We start from the raw sequence: 16700 nt of genomic DNA on the forward strand, positions 1-16700 counted from the left end.
AGCCCCTGCAAATTACTTGCTTGCCCCTGGTATGGTAGACAGGCCTTCCCAAGCCTTTTCTCTCATAGCCCCTACACATTACTTGCTTTCCCCTGGTAGTTAGACAGGCCTTCCAAAGCCTTTTCTCTCATAGCCCCTGCAAATTACTTGCTTGCCCCTGGTATGGTAGACAGGCCTTCCCAAGCCTTTTCTCTCATAGCCCCTGCACATTACTTGCTTGCCCCTGGTAGGTAGACAGGCCTTCCCAAGCCTATTCTGTAATAGCCCCAGCAAATTACTTGCTTGCTCCTGGTAGGTAGACAGGGCTTCCCAAGCCAATTCTCTAATAGCCCCTGCACATTACTTGCTTGCCCCTGGTAGGTAGACAACTTTCCCAAGCCTATTCTGTAATAGTCCCAGCAAATTACTTGCTTGCCCCTGGTAGGTAGACAGGCCTTCCCAAGCCTATTCTGTAATAGCCCCAGCAAATTACTTGCTTGCCCCAGGTAGGTAGACAGGCCTTCCCAAGCCTTTTCTCTCATAGCCCCAGCAAATTACTTGCCCCTGGTAGGTATACAGGCCTTCCCAATCCTATTCTGTAATAGCCCCAGCAAATTACTTGCTTGCCCCTGGTCAGCAGACAGGCCTTCCCAAGCCTATTCTGTAATAGCCCCAGCAAATTACTTGCTTGCCCCTGGTAGGTAGATAGGCCTTCACAAGACAATTCTCTAATAGCCCCTGCACATTACTTGCTTGCCCCTGGTAGGTAGACAGGCTTTCCCAAGCCTATTCTGTAATAGTCCCAGCAAATTACTTGTTTGTCCCTGGTAGGTAGACAGGCATTCCCAAGCCTATTCTGTAATACTCCCAGCAAATTACTTGTTTGTCCCTGGTAGGTATACAGGCCTTCCCAATCCTATTCTGTAATAGCCCCAGCAAATTACTTGCTTGCCCCTGGTCAGCAGACAGGCCTTCCCAAGCCTATTCTGTAATAGCCCCAGCAAATTACTTGCTTGCCCCTGGTAGGTAGATAGGCCTTCACAAGACAATTCTCTAATAGCCCCTGCACATTACTTGCTTGCCCCTGGTAGGTAGACAGGCTTTCCCAAGCCTATTCTGTAATAGTCCCAGCAAATTACTTGTTTGTCCCTGGTAGGTAGACAGGCATTCCCAAGCCTATTCTGTAATAGCCCCAGCAAATTACTTGTTTGCTCCTGGTAGGTAGACAGGCCTTCCCAAGCCTATTCTGTAATATTCCCAGCAAATTACTTGCTTGCCCCTGGTAGGTAGACAAGCGTTCCCAAACCAATTATCTGAAAGCCCAAGCCAATTCTCGAATAGCCCCCGCACATTACTTGCTTACCCCTGGTGGGTAGACAGGCCTTCCCAAGCCTATTCTGTAATAGTCCCAGCAAATTACTTGCTTGCCCCTGGTAGGTAGACAGGCCTTCCCAAACCAATTCTCTTATAGCCCAAGCCAATTCTCGAATAGCCCCAGCACATTACTTGCTTGCCCCTTGTAGGTAGACAGGCTTTCTCAAGCCTATTCTGTAATAGTCCCAGCAAATTACTTGCTTGTCCCTAGTAGGTAGATAGGCCTTCCCAAGACAATTCTCTAATAGCCCCTGCACATAACTTGCTTGCCCCTGGTAGGTAGACAGGCCTTCCCAAGCCTATTCTGTAATAGTCCCAGCAAATTACTTGCTTGCCCCTGGTAGGTAGACAAGCGTTCCCAAACCAATTCTCTGAAAGCCCAAGCCAATTCTCGAATAGCCCCCGCACATTACTTGCTTACCCCTGGTAGGTAGACAGGCCTTCCCAAGCCTATTCTGTAATAGTCCCAGCAAATTACTTGCTTGCCCCTGGTAGGTATACAGGCCTTCCCAAACCAATTCTCTTATAGCCCAAGCCAATTCTCGAATAGCCCCAGCACATTACTTGCTTGCCCCTTGTAGGTAGACAGGCTTTCTCAAGCCTATTCTGTAATAGTCCCAGCAAATTACTTGCTTGCCCCTGGTAGGTAGAAAAGCCATCCCAAACCAATTATCTGAAAGCCCAAGCCAATTCTCGAATAGCCCCAGCACATTACTTGCTTGCCCCTGGTTGGTAGACAGGCCTTCCCAAGCCTATTCTGTAATAGTCCCAGCAAATTACTTGCTTGCCCCTGGTAGGTAGACAAGCCATCCCAAACCAATTATCTTAAAGCCCAAGCCAATTCTCGAATAGCCCCCGCACATTACTTACTTTCCCCTGGTAGGTAGACAGGCCTTCCCAAGCCTATTCTGTAATAGCCCCTGCAAACTACTTGCTTGCCCCTGGTAGGTAGACAGGCCTTCCCAAGCCTTTTCTCTCATAGCCCCAGCAAATTACTTGCTTGCCCCTGGTCGGCAGACAGGCCTTCCCAAGCATATTCTGTAATAGTCCCAGCAAATTACTTGCTTGCCCCTGGTAGGTACATAGGCCTTCCCAAGCCTATTCTTTCATCGCCTCAGCCCATGACTTATTTCTCCCTGATAGCTAGACAGGCCTTCCCAAGCCTATTCTGTAATAGCCCCTGCAAATTACTTGCTTGCCCCTGGTAGGTAGACTGCCCTTCCCAAGCCTATTCTCTCATTGCCTCAGCCCATGACTTACTTCTCCCTGGTAGGTCGCCTGGCCTTCCCGAGCCAATTCTCTTATATCCCAAGCCAATTCTCTAATAGCCCCTGCACTTTACTTGTTTGCCCCTGGTAGGTAGACAGGCTTTCCCAAGCCTATTCTTTAATAGCCCCTGCATATTACTTGCTTGCCCCTGGTAGGTAGACAGGCTTTCCCAAGCCTATTCTGTAATAGTCCCAGCAAGTTACTTGCTTGCCCCTGGTAGGTAGATAGGCCTTCCCAAGCCTATTCTCGCATCGCCTCAGCCCATGACTTATTTCTCCCTGGTAGGTAGACAGGCCTTCCCAAGCCTATTCTGTAATAGCCGCTGCAAATTACTTGCTTGCACCTGGTAGGTAGACAAGCCTTCATGAGCCAATTCTATTAAATCCCAAGCCAATTCTCTGATAGCCCAGGCACATTACTTGCTTGCCCCTGGTCGGCAGACAGGCCTTCCCAAGCCTATTCTGTAATAGTCCCAGCAAATTACTTGCTTGCCCCTGGTAGGTACATAGGCCTTCCCAAGCCTATTCTTTCATCGCCTCAGCCCATGACTTATTTCTCCCTGATAGCTAGACAGGCCTTCCCAAGCCTATTCTGTAATAGCCCCAGCAAATTACTTGCTTGCCCCTGGTAGGTAGACTGCCCTTCCCAAGCCTATTCTCTCATTGCCTCAGCCCATGACTTACTTCTCCCTGGTAGGTCGCCTGGCCTTCCCGAGCCAATTCTCTTATATCCCAAGCCAATTCTCTGATAGCCCAGGCACATTACATGCTTGCCCCTGGTCGGTAGACAGGCCTTCCCAAGCCTTTTCTCTCATAGCCCCTGCAAATTACTTGCTTGCCCCTGGTAGGTAGACAGGCCTTCCCAAGCCTATTCTGAAATAGCCCCAGCAAATTACTTCCTTGTCCCTGGTAGATAGACAGGCTTTCCCAAGCCTATTCTTTAATAGCCCCTGCATATTACTTGCTTGCCCCTGGTAGGTAGACAGGCTTTCCCAAGCCTATTCTGTAATAGTCCCAGCAAGTTACTTGCTTGCCCCTGGTAGGTAGATAGGCCTTCCCAAGCCTATTGTCTCATCGCCTCAGCCAATGACTTATTTCTCCCTGGGAGGTAGACAGGCTTTCCCAAGCCAATTCTCTAATAGCCCCTGCACATTACTTGCTTGCCCCTGGTAGGTAGACAGGCTTTCCCAAGCCTATTCTCTAATAGTCTCAGCAAATTACCTGCTTGTCCCTGGTAGGTAGACAGGCCTTCCCGAGCCAATTCTCTTAAATCCCAAGCCAATTCTCTGATAGCCCAGGCACATTACATGCTTGCCCCTGTTAGGTAGACGGGACTTCCCAAGCCTATTCTGTAATAGCCCCTGCAAATTACTTGCTTGCCCCTGGTAGGTATACAGGCCTTCCCAATCCTATTCTGTAATAGCCCCAGCAAATTACTTGCTTGCCCCTGGTAGGTAGACAGGCCTTCCCAAGCCAATTCTCTAATAGCCCCTGCACATTACTTGCTTGCCCTCCCAAGCCTATTCTGTAATAGTCCCAGCAAATTACTTCCTTGTCCCTGGTAGATAGACAGGCTTTCCCAAGCCTATTCTTTAATAGCCCCTGCATATTACTTGCTTGCCCCTGGTAGGTAGACAGGCTTTCCCAAGCCTATTCTGTAATAGTCCCAGCAAGTTACTTGCTTGCCCCTGGTAGGTAGATAGGCCTTCCCAAGCCTATTGTCTCATCGCCTCAGCCAATGACTTATTTCTCCCTGGGAGGTAGACAGGCTTTCCCAAGCCTATTCTGTAATAGCCGCTGCAAATTACTTGCTTGCCCCTGGTAGGTAGACAGCCCTTCCCGAGCCAATTCTCTTAAATCCCAAGCCAATTCTCTGATAGCCCAGGCACATTACTTGCTTGCCCCTGGTCGGTAGACAGGCCTTCCCAAGCCTATTCTCTCATTGCCTCAGCCCATGACTTACTTCTCCCTAGTAGGTCGCCTGGCCTTCCCGAGCCAATTCTCTTAAATCCCAAGCCAATTCTCTGATAGCCCAGGCACATTACTTGCTTGCCCCTGGTAGGTAGACGGGGCTTCCCAAGCCTATTCTCTCATAGCCTCAGGAAATTACTTGCTTATACCTGGTAGATCGACTGGCCTTCCCGAGCCAATTCTCTTAAATCCCAAGCCAATTCTCTGATAGCCTAGGCACATTACTTTCTTGCCCCTGGTAGGTAGTCAGGCCTTCCCAAGCCAATTCTCTAATAGCCCCTGCACATTACTTGCTTGCCCCTGGTAGGTAGACAGGCTTTCCCAAGCCTATTCTTTAATAGCCCCTGCATATTACTTGCTTGCCCATGGTAGGTAGACAGGCTTTCCCAAGCCTATTCTGTAATAGTCCCAGCAAGTTACTTGCTTGCCCCTGGTAGGTAGATAGGCCTTCCCAAGCCTATTCTCTCATCGCCTCAGCCCATGACTTATTTCTCCCTGGTAGGTAGACAGGCTTTCCCAAGCCTATTCTGTAATAGTCCCAGCAAGTTACTTGCTTGCCCCTGGTAGGTAGATAGGCCTTCCCAAGCCTATTCTCTCATCGCCTCAGCCCATGACTTATTTCTCCCTGGTAGGTAGACAGGCTTTCCCAAGCCTATTCTGTAATAGCCGCTGCAAATTACTTGCTTGCCCCTGGTAGGTAGACAGCCCTTCCCGAGCCAATTCTCTTAAATCCGAAGCCAATTCTCTAATAGCCCCTGCACATTACTTGCTTGCCCCTGGTAGGTAGACAGGCTTTCCCAAGCCTATTCTCTAATAGTCTCAGCAAATTACCTGCTTGTCCCTGGTAGGTAGACAGGCCTTCCCGAGCCAATTCTCTTAAATCCCAAGCCAATTCTCTGATAGCCCAGGCACATTACATGCTTGCCCCTGTTAGGTAGACGGGACTTCCCAAGCCTATTCTGTAATAGCCCCTGCAAATTACTTGCTTGCCCCTGGTAGGTATACAGGCCTTCCCAATCCTATTCTGTAATAGCCCCAGCAAATTACTTGCTTGCCCCTGGTAGGTAGACAGGCCTTCCCAAGCCAATTCTCTAATAGCCCCTGCACATTACTTGCTTGCCCTCCCAAGCCTATTCTGTAATAGTCCCAGCAAATTACTTCCTTGTCCCTGGTAGATAGACAGGCTTTCCCAAGCCTATTCTTTAATAGCCCCTGCATATTACTTGCTTGCCCCTGGTAGGTAGACAGGCTTTCCCAAGCCTATTCTGTAATAGTCCCAGCAAGTTACTTGCTTGCCCCTGGTAGGTAGATAGGCCTTCCCAAGCCTATTGTCTCATCGCCTCAGCCAATGACTTATTTCTCCCTGGGAGGTAGACAGGCTTTCCCAAGCCTATTCTGTAATAGCCGCTGCAAATTACTTGCTTGCCCCTGGTAGGTAGACAGCCCTTCCCGAGCCAATTCTCTTAAATCCCAAGCCAATTCTCTGATAGCCCAGGCACATTACTTGCTTGCCCCTGGTCGGTAGACAGGCCTTCCCAAGCCTATTCTCTCATTGCCTCAGCCCATGACTTACTTCTCCCTAGTAGGTCGCCTGGCCTTCCCGAGCCAATTCTCTTAAATCCCAAGCCAATTCTCTGATAGCCCAGGCACATTACTTGCTTGCCCCTGGTAGGTAGACGGGGCTTCCCAAGCCTATTCTCTCATAGCCTCAGGAAATTACTTGCTTATACCTGGTAGATCGACTGGCCTTCCCGAGCCAATTCTCTTAAATCCCAAGCCAATTCTCTGATAGCCTAGGCACATTACTTTCTTGCCCCTGGTAGGTAGTCAGGCCTTCCCAAGCCAATTCTCTAATAGCCCCTGCACATTACTTGCTTGCCCCTGGTAGGTAGACAGGCTTTCCCAAGCCTATTCTTTAATAGCCCCTGCATATTACTTGCTTGCCCATGGTAGGTAGACAGGCTTTCCCAAGCCTATTCTGTAATAGTCCCAGCAAGTTACTTGCTTGCCCCTGGTAGGTAGATAGGCCTTCCCAAGCCTATTCTCTCATCGCCTCAGCCCATGACTTATTTCTCCCTGGTAGGTAGACAGGCCTTCCCAAGCCTATTCTGTAATAGTCCCAGCAAATTACTTGCTTGTCCCTGGTAGGTAGACAGGCCTTCCCAAGCCTATTCTGTAATAGCCCCAGCAAATTACTTGCTTGCCTCTGGTAGGTAGACAGGCTTTCCCAAGCCTATTCTGTAATAGTCCTAGCAAATTACTTGCTTGCCCCTGGTAGGTCGATAGGCCTTCCCAAGCCTATTCTCTCATCGCCTCAGCCCATGACTTATTTCTCCCTGGTAGGTAGACAGGCCTTCCCAAGCCTATTCTGTAATAGTCCCAGCAAATTACTTGCTTGTCCCTGGTAGGTAGACAGGGCTTCCCAAGCCAATTCTCTAATAGCCCCTGCACATTACTTGCTTGCCCCTGGTAGGTAGAAATCTTTCCCAAGCCTATTCTGTAATAGCCCCAGCAAATTACTTGCTTGCCCCAGGTAGGTAGATAGGCCTTCCCAAGCCTATTCTCTCATCGCCTCAGCCCATGACTTATTTCTCCCTGGTAGGTAGACAGGCTTTCCCAAGCCTATTCTGTAATAGTCCCAGCAAGTTACTTGCTTGCCCCTGGTAGGTAGATAGGCCTTCCCAAGCCTATTCTCTCATCGCCTCAGCCCATGACTTATTTCTCCCTGGTAGGTAGACAGGCTTTCCCAAGCCTATTCTGTAATAGCCGCTGCAAATTACTTGCTTGCCCCTGGTAGGTAGACAGCCCTTCCCGAGCCAATTCTCTTAAATCCCAAGCCAATTCTCTAATAGCCCCTGCACATTACTTGCTTGCCCCTGGTAGGTAGACAGGCTTTCCCAAGCCTATTCTGTAATAGTCCCAGCAAATTACTTGCTTGCCCCTGGTAGGTAGACAGGCCTTCCCAAGCCTATTCTGTAATAGTCCCAGCAAATTACTTGCTTGCCCCTGGTAAGTCGATAGGCCTTCCCAAGCCTATTCTCTCATCGCCTCAGCCCATGACTTATTTCTCCCTGGTAGGTAGACAGGCCTTCCCAAGCCTATTCTCTCATAGCCCCTGCAAATTACTTGCTTGCCCCTGGTAGGTAGACATCTTTCCCAAGCCTATTCTGTAATAGTCCCAGCAAATTACTTGCTTGCCCCTGGTAGGTAGACAGGCCTTCCCAAGCCTATTCTGTAATAGTCCCAGCAAATTACTTGCTTGCCCCTGGTAGGTAGACAGGCCTTCCCAAGCCTATTCTGTAATAGTCCCAGCAAATTACTTGCTTGTCACTGGTAGGTAGACAGGCCTTCCCAAGCCTTTTCTCTCATAGCCCCTGCAAATTACTTGCTTGCCCCTGGTAGGTAGACATCTTTCCCAAGCCTATTCTGTAATAGTCCCAGCAAATTACTTGCTTGCCCCTGGTAGGTAGACAGGCCTTCCCAAGCCTATTCTGTAATAGTCCCAGCAAATTACTTGCTTGTCCCTGGTAGGTAGACAGTTCTTCCCAAGCCTTTTCTCTCATAGCCCCTGCAAATTACTTGCTTGCCCCTGGTAGTTAGACAGGCCTTTCAAAGCCTTTTCTCTCATAGCCCCTGCAAATTACTTGCTTGCCCCTGGTAGTTAGACAGGCCTTCCAAAGCCTTTTCTCTCATAGCCCCTGCACATTACTTGCTTGCCCCTGGTAGGTAGACATCTTTCCCAAGCCTATTCTGTAATAGTCCCAGCAAATTACTTGCTTGCCCCTGGTAGGTAGACAGGCCTTCCCAAGCCTATTCTGTAATAGTCCCAGCAAATTACTTGCTTGCCCCTGGTAGGTAGACACGCTTTCCCAAGCCTATTCTGTAATAGTCCCAGCAAATTACTTGCTTGCCCCTGGTAGGTCGATAGGCCTTCCCAAGCCTATTCTCTCATCGCCTCAGCCCATGACTTATTTCTCCCTGGTAGGTAGACAGGCCTTCCCAAGCCTATTCTGTAATAGTCCCAGCAAATTACTTGCTTGTCCCTGGTAGGTAGACAGGCCATCCCAAGCCTATTCTGTAATAGCCCCAGCAAATTACTTGCTTGCCCCTGGTAGGTAGACAGGCTTTCCCAAGCCTATTCTGTAATAGTCCTAGCAAATTACTTGCTTGCCCCTGGTAGGTCGATAGGCCTTCCCAAGCCTATTCTCTCATCGCCTCAGCCCATGACTTTTTTCTCCCTGGTAGGTAGACAGGCCTTCCCAAGCCTATTCTGTAATAGTCCCAGCAAATTACTTGCTTGTCCCTGGTAGGTAGACAGGGCTTCCCAAGCCAATTCTCTAATAGCCCCTGCACATTACTTGCTTGCCCCTGGTAGGTAGAAATCTTTCCCAAGCCTATTCTGTAATAGCCCCAGCAAATTACTTGCTTGCCCCAGGTAGGTAGATAGGCCTTCCCAAGCCTATTCTCTCATCGCCTCAGCCCATGACTTATTTCTCCCTGGTAGGTAGACAGGCTTTCCCAAGCCTATTCTGTAATAGTCCCAGCAAGTTACTTGCTTGCCCCTGGTAGGTAGATAGGCCTTCCCAAGCCTATTCTCTCATCGCCTCAGCCCATGACTTATTTCTCCCTGGTAGGTAGACAGGCTTTCCCAAGCCTATTCTGTAATAGCCGCTGCAAATTACTTGCTTGCCCCTGGTAGGTAGACAGCCCTTCCCGAGCCAATTCTCTTAAATCCCAAGCCAATTCTCTAATAGCCCCTGCACATTACTTGCTTGCCCCTGGTAGGTAGACAGGCTTTCCCAAGCCTATTCTGTAATAGTCCCAGCAAATTACTTGCTTGCCCCTGGTAGGTAGACAGGCCTTCCCAAGCCTATTCTGTAATAGTCCCAGCAAATTACTTGCTTGCCCCTGGTAAGTCGATAGGCCTTCCCAAGCCTATTCTCTCATCGCCTCAGCCCATGACTTATTTCTCCCTGGTAGGTAGACAGGCCTTCCCAAGCCTATTCTCTCATAGCCCCTGCAAATTACTTGCTTGCCCCTGGTAGGTAGACATCTTTCCCAAGCCTATTCTGTAATAGTCCCAGCAAATTACTTGCTTGCCCCTGGTAGGTAGACAGGCCTTCCCAAGCCTATTCTGTAATAGTCCCAGCAAATTACTTGCTTGCCCCTGGTAGGTAGACAGGCCTTCCCAAGCCTATTCTGTAATAGTCCCAGCAAATTACTTGCTTGTCACTGGTAGGTAGACAGGCCTTCCCAAGCCTTTTCTCTCATAGCCCCTGCAAATTACTTGCTTGCCCCTGGTAGGTAGACATCTTTCCCAAGCCTATTCTGTAATAGTCCCAGCAAATTACTTGCTTGCCCCTGGTAGGTAGACAGGCCTTCCCAAGCCTATTCTGTAATAGTCCCAGCAAATTACTTGCTTGTCCCTGGTAGGTAGACAGTTCTTCCCAAGCCTTTTCTCTCATAGCCCCTGCAAATTACTTGCTTGCCCCTGGTAGTTAGACAGGCCTTTCAAAGCCTTTTCTCTCATAGCCCCTGCAAATTACTTGCTTGCCCCTGGTAGTTAGACAGGCCTTCCAAAGCCTTTTCTCTCATAGCCCCTGCACATTACTTGCTTGCCCCTGGTAGGTAGACATCTTTCCCAAGCCTATTCTGTAATAGTCCCAGCAAATTACTTGCTTGCCCCTGGTAGGTAGACAGGCCTTCCCAAGCCTATTCTGTAATAGTCCCAGCAAATTACTTGCTTGCCCCTGGTAGGTAGACACGCTTTCCCAAGCCTATTCTGTAATAGTCCCAGCAAATTACTTGCTTGCCCCTGGTAGGTCGATAGGCCTTCCCAAGCCTATTCTCTCATCGCCTCAGCCCATGACTTATTTCTCCCTGGTAGGTAGACAGGCCTTCCCAAGCCTATTCTGTAATAGTCCCAGCAAATTACTTGCTTGTCCCTGGTAGGTAGACAGGCCTTCCCAAGCCTATTCTGTAATAGCCCCAGCAAATTACTTGCTTGCCCCTGGTAGGTAGACAGGCTTTCCCAAGCCTATTCTGTAATAGTCCTAGCAAATTACTTGCTTGCCCCTGGTAGGTCGATAGGCCTTCCCAAGCCTATTCTCTCATCGCCTCAGCCCATGACTTATTTCTCCCTGGTAGGTAGACAGGCCTTCCCAAGCCTATTCTGTAATAGTCCCAGCAAATTACTTGCTTGTCCCTGGTAGGTAGACAGGGCTTCCCAAACCAATTCTCTAATAGCCCCTGCACATTACTTGCTTGCCCCTGGTAGGTAGACATCTTTCCCAAGCCTATTCTGTAATAGCCCCAGCAAATTACTTGCTTGCCCCAGGTAGGTAGACAGGCCTTCCCAAGCCTTTTCTCTCATAGCCCCAGCAAATTACTTGCTTATCCCTGGTAGGTATACAGGCCTTCCCAATCCTATTCTGTAATAGCCCCAGCAAATTACTTGCTTATCCCTGGTAGGTATACAGGCCTTCCCAATCCTATTCTGTAATAGCCCCAGCAAATTACTTGCTTGCCCCTGGTCAGAAGACAGGCCTTCCCAAGCCTATTCTGTAATAGCCCCAGCAAATTACTTGCTTGCCCCTGGTAGGTAGATAGGCCTTCACAAGACAATTCTCTAATAGCCCCTGCACATTACTTGCTTGCCCCTGGTAGGTAGACAGGCTTTCCCAAGCCTATTCTGTAATAGTCCCAGCAAATTACTTGTTTGTCCCTGGTAGGTAGACAGGCATTCCCAAGCCTATTCTGTAATAGCCCCAGCAAATTACTTGTTTGCTCCTGGTAGGTAGACAGGCCTTCCCAAGCCTATTCTGTAATATTCCCAGCAAATTACTTGCTTGCCCCTGGTAGGTAGACAAGCGTTCCCAAACCAATTCTCTGAAAGCCCAAGCCAATTCTCGAATAGCCCCCGCACATTACTTGCTTACCCCTGGTGGGTAGACAGGCCTTCCCAAGCCTATTCTGTAATAGTCCCAGCAAATTACTTGCTTGCCCCTGGTAGGTAGACAGGCCTTCCCAAACCAATTCTCTGAAAGCCCAAGCCAATTCTCGAATAGCCCCCGCACATTACTTGCTTACCCCTGGTGGGTAGACAGGCCTTCCCAAGCCTATTCTGTAATAGCCCCAGCAAATTACTTGCTTGCCCCTGGTAGGTAGACAGGCTTTCCCAAGCCTATTCTGTAATAGTCCTAGCAAATTACTTGCTTGCCCCTGGTAGGTCGATAGGCCTTCCCAAGCCTATTACCTCATCGCCTCAGCCCATGACTTATTTCTCCCTGGTAGGTAGACAGGTCTTCCCAAGCCTATTCTGTATTAGTCCCAGCAAATTACTTGCTTGTCCCTGGTATGTAGACAGGGCTTCCCAAGCCAATTCTCTAATAGCCCCTGCACATTACTTGCTTGCCCCTGGTAGGTAGACATCTTTCCCAAGCCTATTCTGTAATAGTCCCAGCAAATTACTTGCTTGTCCCTGGTAGGTAGACAGGCCTTCCCAAGCCTATTCTGTAATAGTCCCAGCAAATTACTTGCTTGCCCCTGGTAGGTAGACAGGCCTTCCCAAACCTATTCTGTAATAGCCCCACAAATTACTTGCTTGCCCCTGGTAGGTAGACAGGCCTTCCCAAGCCTTTTCTCTCATAGCCCCAGCCCATGACTTATTTCTCCCAGGTAGGTAGACAGGCCTTCCCAAGCCTTTTCTCTCATAGCCCCTGCAAATTACTTGCTTGCCCCTGGTATGGTAGACAGGCCTTCCCAAGCCTTTTCTCTCATAGCCCCTGCATATTACTTGCTTTCCCCTGGTAGTTAGACAGGCCTTCCAAAGCCTTTTCTCTCATAGCCCCTGCAAATTACTTGCTTGCCCCTGGTATGGTAGACAGGCCTTCCCAAGCCTTTTCTCTCATAGCCCCTGCACATTACTTGCTTGCCCCTGGTAGGTAGACAGGCCTTCCCAAGCCTATTCTGTAATAGCCCCAGCAAATTACTTGCTTGCTCCTGGTAGGTAGACAGGGCTTCCCAAGCCAATTCTCTAATAGCCCCTGCACATTACTTGCTTGCCCCTGGTAGGTAGACAACTTTCCCAAGCCTATTCTGTAATAGTCCCAGCAAATTACTTGCTTGCCCCTGGTAGGTAGACAGGCCTTCCCAAGCCTATTCTGTAATAGCCCCAGCAAATTACTTGCTTGCCCCAGGTAGGTAGACAGGCCTTCCCAAGCCTTTTCTCTCATAGCCCCAGCAAATTACTTGCTTATCCCTGGTAGGTATACAGGCCTTCCCAATCCTATTCTGTAATAGCCCCAGCAAATTACTTGCTTGCCCCTGGTCAGCAGACAGGCCTTCCCAAGCCTATTCTGTAATAGCCCCAGCAAATTACTTGCTTGCCCCAGGTAGGTAGATAGGCCTTCACAAGACAATTCTCTAATAGCCCCTGCACATTACTTGCTTGCCCCTAGTAGGTAGACAGGCTTTCCCAAGCCTATTCTGTAATAGTCCCAGCAAATTACTTGTTTGTCCCTGGTAGGTAGACAGGCATTCCCAAGCCTATTCTGTAATAGCCCCAGCAAATTACTTGTTTGCTCCTGGTAGGTAGACAGGCCTTCCCAAGCCTATTCTGTAATATTCCCAGCAAATTACTTGCTTGCCCCTGGTAGGTAGACAAGCGTTCCCAAACCAATTCTCTGAAAGCCCAAGCCAATTCTCGAATAGCCCCCGCACATTACTTGCTTACCCCTGGTGGGTAGACAGGCCTTCCCAAGCCTATTCTGTAATAGTCCCAGCAAATTACTTGCTTGCCCCTGGTAGGTAGACAGGCCTTCCCAAACCAATTCTCTTATAGCCCAAGCCAATTCTCGAATAGCCCCAGCACATTACTTGCTTGCCCCTTGTAGGTAGACAGGCTTTCTCAAGCCTATTCTGTAATAGTCCCAGCAAATTACTTGCTTGTCCCTAGTATGTAGATAGGCCTTCCCAAGACAATTCTCTAATAGCCCCTGCACATAACTTGCTTGCCCCTGGTAGGTAGACAGGCCTTCCCAAGCCTATTCTGTAATAGTCCCAGCAAATTACTTGCTTGCCCCTGGTAGGTAGACAAGCGTTCCCAAACCAATTCTCTGAAAGCCCAAGCCAATTCTCGAATAGCCCCCGCACATTACTTGCTTACCCCTGGTAGGTAGACAGGCCTTCCCAAGCCTATTCTGTAATAGTCCCAGCAAATTACTTGCTTGCCCCTGGTAGGTATACAGGCCTTCCCAAACCAATTCTCTTATAGCCCAAGCCAATTCTCGAATAGCCCCAGCACATTACTTGCTTGCCCCTTGTAGGTAGACAGGCTTTCTCAAGCCTATTCTGTAATAGTCCCAGCAAATTACTTGCTTGCCCCTGGTAGGTAGACAAGCCATCCCAAACCAATTATCTGAAAGCCCAAGCCAATTCTCGAATAGCCCCAGCACATTACTTGCTTGCCCCTGGTTGGTAGACAGGCCTTCCCAAGCCTATTCTGTAATAGTCCCAGCAAATTACTTGCTTGCCCCTGGTAGGTAGACAAGCCATCCCAAACCAATTATCTGAAAGCCCAAGCCAATTCTCGAATAGCCCCCGCACATTACTTGCTTTCCCCTGGTAGGTAGACAGGCCTTCCCAAGCCTATTCTGTAATAGCCCCTGCAAACTACTTGCTTGCCCCTGGTAGGTAGACAGGCCTTCCCAAGCCTTTTCTCTCATAGCCCCAGCAAATTACTTGCTTGCCCCTGGTCGGCAGACAGGCCTTCCCAAGCATATTCTGTAATAGTCCCAGCAAATTACTTGCTTGCCCCTGGTAGGTACATAGGCCTTCCCAAGCCTATTCTTTCATCGCCTCAGCCCATGACTTATTTCTCCCTGATAGCTAGACAGGCCTTCCCAAGCCTATTCTGTAATAGCCCCTGCAAATTACTTGCTTGCCCCTGGTAGGTAGACTGCCCTTCCCAAGCCTATTCTCTCATTGCCTCAGCCCATGACTTACTTCTCCCTGGTAGGTCGCCTGGCCTTCCCGAGCCAATTCTCTTATATCCCAAGCCAATTCTCTAATAGCCCCTGCACTTTACTTGTTTGCCCCTGGTAGGTAGACAGGCTTTCCCAAGCCTATTCTTTAATAGCCCCTGCATATTACTTGCTTGCCCCTGGTAGGTAGACAGGCTTTCCCAAGCCTATTCTGTAATAGTCCCAGCAAGTTACTTGCTTGCCCCTGGTAGGTAGATAGGCCTTCCCAAGCCTATTCTCGCATCGCCTCAGCCCATGACTTATTTCTCCCTGGTAGGTAGACAGGCCTTCCCAAGCCTATTCTGTAATAGCCGCTGCAAATTACTTGCTTGCACCTGGTAGGTAGACAAGCCTTCATGAGCCAATTCTATTAAATCCCAAGCCAATTCTCTGATAGCCCAGGCACATTACTTGCTTGCCCCTGGTCGGCAGACAGGCCTTCCCAAGCCTATTCTGTAATAGTCCCAGCAAATTACTTGCTTGCCCCTGGTAGGTACATAGGCCTTCCCAAGCCTATTCTTTCATCGCCTCAGCCCATGACTTATTTCTCCCTGATAGCTAGACAGGCCTTCCCAAGCCTATTCTGTAATAGCCCCTGCAAATTACTTGCTTGCCCCTGGTAGGTAGACTGCCCTTCCCAAGCCTATTCTCTCATTGCCTCAGCCCATGACTTACTTCTCCCTGGTAGGTCGCCTGGCCTTCCCGAGCCAATTCTCTTATATCCCAAGCCAATTCTCTGATAGCCCAGGCACATTACATGCTTGCCCCTGGTCGGTAGACAGACCTTCCCAAGCCTATTCTCTCATAGCCGCTGCAAATTACTTGCTTGCCCCTGGTAGGTAGACAGGCCTTCCCAAGCCTATTCTGTAATAGCCCCAGCAAATTATTTGCTTGCCCCTGGTAGGTAGACAGGCCTTCCCAAGCCTATTCTGTAATAGCCCCAGCAAATTATTTGCTTGCCCCTGGTAGGTAGACAGGGCTTCCCAAGCCAATTCTCTAATAGCCCCTGCACATTACTTGCTTGCCCCTGGTAGTTAGACATCTTTCCCAAGCCTATTCTGTAATAGTCCCAGCAAATTACTTGCTTGCCCCTGGTAGGTCGATAGGCCTTCCCAAGCCTATTCTCTCATCGCCTCAGCCCATGACTTATTTCTCCCTGGTAGGTAGACAGGCCTTCCCAAGCCTATTCTGTAATAGTCCCAGCAAATTACTTGCTTGTCCCTGGTAGGTAGACAGGCCTTCCCAAGCCTTTTCTCTCATAGCCCCTGCAAATTACTTGCTTGCCCCTGGTAGTTAGACAGGCCTTTCAAAGCCTTTTCTCTCATAGCCCCTGCAAATTACTTGCTTGCCTCTGGTAGTTAGACAGGCCTTCCAAAGCCTTTTCTTTCATAGCCCCTGCAAATTACTTGCTTGCCCCTGGTATGGTAGACAGGCCTTCCAAAGCCTTTTCTCTCATAGCCCCTGGAAATTACTTGCTTGCCCCTGGTATGGTAGACAGGCCTTCCCAAGCCTTTTCTCTCATAGCCCCTGCACATTACTTGCTTGCCCCTGGTAGGTAGACAGGCCTTCCCAAGCCTATTCTGAAATAGCCCCAGCAAATTACTTGCTTGCCCCTGGTAGGTAGACAGGCCTTCCCAAGCCTTTTCTCTCATAGCCCCTGCAAATTACTTGCTTGCCCCTGGTAGGTAGACAGGGCTTCCCAAGCCAATTCTCTAATAGCCCCTGAACATTACTTGCTTGCCCCTGGTCGTTAGACAGGCCTTCCCAAGCCTATTCTGTAATAGTCCCAGCAAATTACTTGCTTGCCCCTGGTCAGCAGACAGGCCTTCCCAAGCCTATTCTGTAATAGCCCCAGCAAATTACTTGCTTGCCCCTGGTAGGTAGATAGGCCTTCACAAGACAATTCTCTAATAGCCCCTGCACATTACTTGCTTGCCCCTGGTAGGTAGACAGGCTTTCCCAAGCCTATTCTGTAATAGTCCCAGCAAATTACTTGTTTGTCCCTGGTAGGTAGACAGGCATTCCCAAGCCTATACTGTAATAGCCCCTGCACATTACTTGCTTGCCCCTGGTAGGTAGACAGGCC

Source organism: Corythoichthys intestinalis, unplaced genomic scaffold (genome assembly GCF_030265065.1).
Source record: "Corythoichthys intestinalis isolate RoL2023-P3 unplaced genomic scaffold, ASM3026506v1 HiC_scaffold_33, whole genome shotgun sequence".
NCBI classification, from domain to species: Eukaryota; Metazoa; Chordata; class Actinopteri; order Syngnathiformes; family Syngnathidae; genus Corythoichthys; species Corythoichthys intestinalis.